This window comes from Saccopteryx leptura, chromosome 11 (assembly GCF_036850995.1).
Source record: "Saccopteryx leptura isolate mSacLep1 chromosome 11, mSacLep1_pri_phased_curated, whole genome shotgun sequence".
NCBI lineage: Eukaryota > Metazoa > Chordata > Mammalia > Chiroptera > Emballonuridae > Saccopteryx > Saccopteryx leptura.
In genome coordinates this window covers 52175574-52181259 of record NC_089513.1, presented here as the reverse complement: position 1 = coordinate 52181259, position 5686 = coordinate 52175574, and the positions used below count along the sequence as shown (strand labels likewise).

At 37.2% G+C, this 5686-nt stretch overlaps 1 pseudogene; it reads right to left on the bottom strand.

Moving 5' to 3' along the window:
* Positions 1-462: 462 nt before the first annotated feature.
* LOC136383023 (tropomyosin alpha-3 chain pseudogene) lies at positions 463-1228 on the bottom strand (annotated as a pseudogene).
* Positions 1229-5686: the final 4458 nt, after the last annotated feature.

Here is a 5686-nt window from a genome sequence, read left to right as displayed (position 1 = left end):
GAACTGCATTGAATCTATAGATTGCTCTGGGTGGTATAGACATTTTAATGATATTAATGTTAATTCTTCCTATCCATGAACACAGTATATGTTTCCACTTGTATGTATATGCCTCAATTTCTCTTTTCAATGTCTTGTAATTTTGAAAGAACAAGCCTTTTACCTATTGGGTTAAATTTATTTTTAGGTACTTTATTATTTTTCTTTGTTGCAATAGTAAATGGGGTTCTTTCCTTAATTTCTTTTCCTGACAGTTCATTATTTTATTATTATTATTATTATTTTTTGGCATGAGGCTTCCAGCAGCTTAACATTTTAATTTGGGGTGGGGGTGGAAAAGAATACATAATATGCTTTGTGCCCCCCCCACCCATCCTAATTCCTTGGGGACCAGCGAGGCTGACCCAAATGGAGTCCAGAGTGAGAGTGGGGCATTGGGTTTCCCGAGGAAAGGGAGCAGAACCGTTGGAAAGTTATATAGAGGTCATGTCATTGAGGGCGTGGTCCAGCTCCTCGCTCATGGCCTTGTACTTCAGTTTCTGGGCATGGAGCTCATCTTCCAAATCATTAATTGTCTTTTCCAACTTGGCTACTGATCTCTCAGCAAACTCAGCTCGGGTCTCTGCCTCCTTGAGTTTATCAGTGAGAATCTTTATCTCTTCCTCATATGTGTCTTCTTTTTGAGAGTACTTTTCTTCAGCAGCACTCAGACACTTCAGGTTGTGGTCCATCAGTCTGATCTGCTCATCCATCTCTCAGCAACGGGACTCTGCAAGCTCAGCTCGTTCCTCTGTGCGTTCCAAGTCTCCCTCAGTAATCACCAACTTCCGAGCCACCTCTTCATACTTCCTGTCTGCCTCTTCAGCAATGTGCTTAGCTTCTTTGAGTTAGATTTCCTGGAGTTCCATCTTTTCTTCATCTCTTAAAGCTCGGTTTTCAATAACCTTCATACCTCTCTCGCTCTCATCGGCAGCTTTCTCAGCTTCCTCCAGCTTTTGCAGGGCAGTGGCCAGGCCCTCCTGAGCACGGTCCAGCTCCTCTTCAACCAGCTGGATTCTACGGTTCAAGGAGGCCACCTCAGCTTCAGCCTGTTCCCGGGCTCGCCTTTCTCCCTCCACCACCCGCTGGAGGCGCTCTGCCTTCTCCTCTGCATCATTGGCCTGCTGCTGCAGAACTTGAATCTTGCGTTTCACCGCCTCGATGGTGGTGATCCCCGCCATGGTCCCCACCCAGCACTTGGTCGTGTTTGGTTTCCTGCCTCGACAGTTCATTATTGATGTATAAAAATGCCACTGATTTCTGAATATTATGTTTATATCCTGCCACTTTGCTGAATTCATTTATCGGGTCTAGTAGATTTTTGGTGGAGACTTTAGGATTTTTTATGTACAGTATCATGTTGTCAGCAAATAATGACAACTTTAACTTTTTTCCAATTTGAATGCCTGTTATTCCTTCTTACTGTCTGATAGTTGTGGCTACGACTTCCAGTGCTATATTAAATAAGAGTGGTGAAAGGGGACACCGTTGTCTTGTTCCTGATCTTAAGGGGATTGCATTTAATTTTTGCCTATTGAGTATGATGTTGGCAAGAGGATTGCATTTAATTTTTGCCCATTGAGTATGATGTTTGCTGTGGCTTTGTCATAGATGGCCTTTATCATGTTGAAGTATGTTCCCTGTATTCCCACATTGCTGAGAGTTTTGATAAGTGAGTGCTGATTTTATGTAATGCTTTTTCTGCATCTATTGATATGATCATGTGGTCTTTTCCTTTTTATGTGATGAATCATATTTATTGATTTGTGAATATTATACCAGCCTCACCCCTTTCTCCCAGAATAAATCCCACTTGATCATAGTGTATACTCTTTTTAATATATTGCTGGGTCTAGTTTGCTAATATTTTGTTAGGAATTTTAGCATCTATGCCCATCAGGGATATTGGCCTATAGTTTTCTTTCTTTGTAGTGTCTTTACTTGGTTTTGGAATTAGGATAATAGATGACTTGTAAAATGAACTTGGAAGTCTTCCTTCCTCTTTTGAGTTTTTTGAAATAGTTTTAAAAGGATAGCTGTTCTTTTTTGAATGTTTGGTTAAATTTGCCTGTGAAGCCATCCAGGCAAGGATTTTTATTTGCTTGGAGTTTTTTGATAACTGTTCCAATTTTATTTGTTATAATCAGTCTGCTTAGGTTTTCTCATTCTTCCAGATTGAGTTTTGGAAGATTGTATGTTTCTAGGAAGTTACTCATTTTGCCCAGGTTGTCTAATTTTTTGGCATATAGTTCTTCATAGTATTTTCCTACAATCCTTTGTATTTCTGTAATGTCAGTTGTTACTTCTCCTCTTCCATTTCTAATTTTATTTATTTGGGTCCGCTTTTTTTTTTCCTTAATAAGTCTGGTTAAAGATGTGTCAATCTTATTTACTTTTTCAAAGAACCAGCTCTTGGTTACATATATTTAGCCTCTATGTCATTTATTCCTGCTCTGATCTTTATTATTTTCTTCCTTCTACTTCCTCTGGGCTTTGTTTGTTGTTTTTTTTTCTAGTTCTTTTAGATGCATGGTTAGATTGTTTATTTGAGATTTTTCTTACTTCTTGAGGTATGCCTGTAGTGCTATGAATGTCCCTCTCAGGACTGCTTTCACAATGTCCCATAGATTTTGGGTTGTTGTATGTTCATTTTTATTTGTTTTAAAAAAATTTTTAATATTTTCCTCGATCTCCTTGTTAACCCATTTGTTATTTAATAATATGCTATTTAGCCTCCAAGCGTTTGAATGTTTTTCTAGTTTTATGCCATTTTGGTCAGAGAAGATGCTACATATGATTTCAAACTTCTTAAATTTATTAGATTTGTTTTGTGTCCTAACATGTGGTCTAGCCAAGAATATGTACCATGAGCACTTGAAAAGAATGTATATTCTGCTGCTTTGGGGTAAGATTTTCTGAAGATTTCAATTAAATCCAGTTGATCTAATGTTTCATTTAAGGCTGCTGGTTTGTTTTGTTTTTTAATTTTCTGTCTGGAGGATCTATCCAGTGATGTTAGTAGGTTATTAAAATTACCTACTATTATAGTATTAGTGTGATTTAGCCCTTTATGTCCATCAAAATCTGTTTTATGTATTTAGGTGCTCCTATATTGGGTGCATAGATATTTACAATGGTTATATCCTCTTGTTGGATTGCTCCCTTTATCATTATGTAGTGACCTTCTTTGTCCCTTAGTATGGCTTTTGTTTAAAGACTGTTTTGTCAAATATAAGTATTGCTACCCCAACTTTTTTTTTTCATTTCCATTTGCATGGAATATTTTTCCAATCACTTCACTTTCAGCCAATGTGTATCTTTTGTTCTGAGGTGGGTCTCTTGAAGACAGCATGTATATGGGTCTTCTTTTCTTATGCATGCAGCTGACCTATGCCTTTTGATTGAAGAATTTAATTTATTTACATTTAAGGTCATTATTGATAAGTACTTATTTATTACCATTTTATTTTTTAAACCTATAATCCTCTTTCTCTTGATTTCTTTTTGTTTCCTCTTAATGCAGGCCCTTTAACATTTCTTGCAGTACTAGATGGGTGGTAATAAACTCCTTGAGATGTTGTTTTTGTCTGAGAAGTTTTTTATTTCTCCTTCAGTTTTAAATAGTAACTTTGCTGGTGAGAGTAGTCTTGATTTTAGATTTTTGTTTTGCATTACTTTGAATATTTCTTGCCAGTCCTTTCTGGCCTAACGTGTTTTTGTTGAGAAGTCAGATGTCAGCCCTTAGCACTCCTTTGTAGGTAAAGAATTGCTTTTATCTTGCTGCTTTTAGGGTTCTTTCTTTGTCTCTTATTTTTGACATTTTAAAAGTGCTGTGTTTTTCAATGGAGAAAAGAAAGCCTCTTCAATAAATGGTGCTGGGAAAACTGGAAAGCCACATGCAAAAGAATGAAACTGGACTACAGTTTGTCCCCCTGTACTAAAATGAACTCAAAATGGATCAAAGATCTAAACATAAGACCTGAAACAATTAAGTACATAGAAGAAGACATAGGTACTCAACTCATGGACCTGGGTTTTAAAGAGCATTTTATGAATTTGACTCCAAAGGCAAGAGAAGTGAAGGCAAAAATTAATGAATGGGACTACATCAGACTAAGAAGTTTTTGCTCAGCAAGAGAAACTGATAACAAAATAAACAGAAAGCCAACTAAATGGGAAATGATATTTTCAAACAACAGCTCAGATAAGGGCCTAATATCCAAAAATATACAAAGAACTCATAAAACTCAACAACAAACAAACAAACAATCCAATAAAAAAATGGGAAGAGGACATGAACAGACACTTCTCCCAGGAAGAAATACAAATGGCCAACAGATATATGAAAAGATGCTCATCTTCTTTAGCTATTAGAGAAATGCAAATCAAAACTGCAATGAGATACCACCTCACACCTGTTAGATTAGCTATTATTAACAAGACAGGTAATAGCAAATGTTGGAGAGGCTGTGGAGAAAAAGGAACCTTCATCCACTGTTGGTGGGAATGTAAAGTAGTACAACCATTATGGAAGAAAGTATGGTGATTCCTCAAAAAACTGAAAATAGAACTACCTTATGACCCAGCAATCCCTCTACTGGGTATATACCCCCAAAACTCAGAAACATTGATACGTAAAGACACATGCAGCCCCATGTTCATTGCAGCATTGTTCACAGTGGCCAGGACATGGAAACAACCAAAAAGCCCGTCAATAGATGACTGGATAAAGAAGATGTGGCACATATACACTATGGAATACTACTCAGCCATAAGAAATGATAACATCAGATCATTTACAGCAAAATGGTGGGATCTTGATAACATTATACGAAGTGAAATAAGTAAATCAGAAAAAACCAGGAACTGCATTATTCCATACGTAGGTGGGACATAAAAGTGAAACTAAGAGACATTGATAAGAGTGTGGTGGTTATGGGGGGAGGGGGGAAAGGGAGAGGGAAAGGGGGAGGGGAAGGGGCACGGGGGAGGGGAAGGGGCACAAAGAAAACTAGATAGAAGGTGACGGAGGACAATCTGACTTTGGGTGATGGCTATGCAGCATAGTTGAACGACAAGATAACCTGGACTTGTTATCTTTGAATATATGTATCCTGATTTATTGATGTCGCCCCATTAAAAAAATAAAATTATTTTTTAAAAAAAGTGCTGTGTTTTGGTGTGGGCCCTTTTTGGATTCATTTTTAGTAGATTTCTCAGTGCTTCCTGAACTTGTGTTACTTTTTCTTTCATCAGGCTAAGGAAGTTTTCAGTTATGTCTTCAAACAAGTTTTCTATCCCTTGTTTGTTCTCTTTTCCGTCAGGAACCCCTATGATTTGAATGCTGTTTCTCTTCATGTTGTCACAGAGGTCTTTTAGAGTTTCCTTGGCCTTCTTTAGCCTCTTTTCTTTTTCCTGCTCTTCTTCTTTGCTTATGTTTATCTTGTCCTCTAAATCACTGATTCAATCCTTTGCTTCATCCAACCTACTTTTGATTCCTTCTAAGGTGCAGTCTTCATTTCTGATATTATATTTGCCATTTCTAACTGGTTTTATTTTATGGTTTTGGTATACTTTTTAATGCTTACTAAGTTCTCATTGTGATCATTCATTCTTACTTAAAATCCTTGAGCACCCTAATAACCAT